Source organism: Rhinopithecus bieti, unplaced genomic scaffold, assembly GCF_001698545.2.
Source record: "Rhinopithecus bieti isolate Rb0 unplaced genomic scaffold, ASM169854v2 scaffold_63392, whole genome shotgun sequence".
Taxonomy (NCBI): Eukaryota; Metazoa; Chordata; class Mammalia; order Primates; family Cercopithecidae; genus Rhinopithecus; species Rhinopithecus bieti.
In genome coordinates this window covers 23,486-25,221 of record NW_016823932.1, presented here as the reverse complement: position 1 = coordinate 25,221, position 1,736 = coordinate 23,486, and positions in this window count along the sequence as shown.

The window sequence follows — 1,736 nt, the reverse complement described above, 5'->3', positions numbered from 1 at the left end:
GAGTGTGTCTGTGAGGGTGTTGCCAAAGGAGATTAACATTTGAGTCAGTGGGCTGGAGAAGGCAGACCCACCCTTAACTGGGTGGGCACCATATAATCAGTTGCCAGAGATTATAAAGCAGGCAGAAAAACGTGAAGCTAGAGACAGGCCTAGCCTCCAAGACTACATCTTTCTCCCATGCTGGATGCTTCCTGCCCTCGAACATTGGACTCCAAGTTCTTCAGTTTTGGGACTCCGACTAGCTCTCCTTGCTCCTCAGCTTGCAGTCAGCCTACTGTGTGACCTTCTGATGGTGTAAGTTAACACTTAATAAAATCCCCTATACATATACAAATATACCTGTATGTATGTACAATAGGATATATATATAATTAGTTCTGTCCCTCTAGAGAAGCCTGACTAATATAGTATGTTCTCAATTATAAGTGAGAGCTAACCTATGAGGATGCAAAGGCATAAGAATGATACACTGAACTTTGGGTATTTGGGGGGAAGGATGGGAGGAGGATGAGGGATAAAAGACTACACATTGGGCACAGTGTGCATTGCTTGGATGATGGTTGCACCAAAGTCTCAGAAATCACTGTTAAAGAACTTTTCCATGCAATCAAACAACACTTGAAACTCCAAAACAATTGAGATTTAAAACAAAAAAATAAATAAAAGAGTTTTGTTATCTCAATGAAAACAGTATCCAAACATGTATAGTCTCAACTGACAAACTGTGAGATAAACCCACCAGAGCATATTTGCCTAAGAGAGTGAGTAGTCCCCTGAAGTATAACCCATCTTGTGACTATGTTATACAGGACAAATTTGTCCTAGAATAACTATGTTATACAGAGCAAATTTGTCCTAGAATGACAGCTAAATGAGAATGACAACTAAAACAAGGCCTTTATCATAAGGGACCTCTATGAATCTTCATCCCCTTCACCATAAAATGGAAAAAAGCAATACCTTCCTTGCCCGACTCACCAACTTTTTAGTTCGATTAAGATAATAGATGCTGAAATAATTTGAAAGCTACCATGTGCTATCCAAATATGTTGGTCTTATTAGTCTAGTTGATCAGAAGCAATTGCTCAGAAACTTAGTTTACTTAAGATGGATTTATCATACACTCCCAGTGTTTCTCTCAACCATGGCAAATACTGATGCAATCAATTTGATTGAGATGAATTTTTTTGATGCGATGTCAGGTGGAACAGATTTTCCTCACAAGGGGCTTCGTTTTTAATTTCCAATAAGGTTGAAAGGCAAGCATCTAAGAGCAGCAGGGCTTCTGATGTAGACCAGTAAATGCTGCAGTGTTTTATTACTTCCATTTGCTATAATACTGCTTTCATTAATATAGTCATCTTCTTGACTCATGCTATCATAGAAAACACATGTGCATGTGTTTAAAATTAATTTCTACAGTCCTTCCATTTTCACAGGAGCCTTGCATCATTTTTTTTTCTTTTATGCTTAATTGTACTACACACTTCCCACTGCTGCCACCCCCTCCTGCTTACCTCAGCGCAAAATACAAACATGTTGATGCTTTGCTTTAACTATTAGGATAGTTGGGGAAGCAGTAATGAAAATAACCAGTAATGAAAATAACCTGTCACTCACTTCTAAGTTGTTTATGTGTATTCTGAATGTATGTATCAAAAGTTGTCTAACATCAAATTACTGGAGAAACAAAGGCAGATCTTTCTCTCTTTTCTTCTATGTCACCACTATTCTTC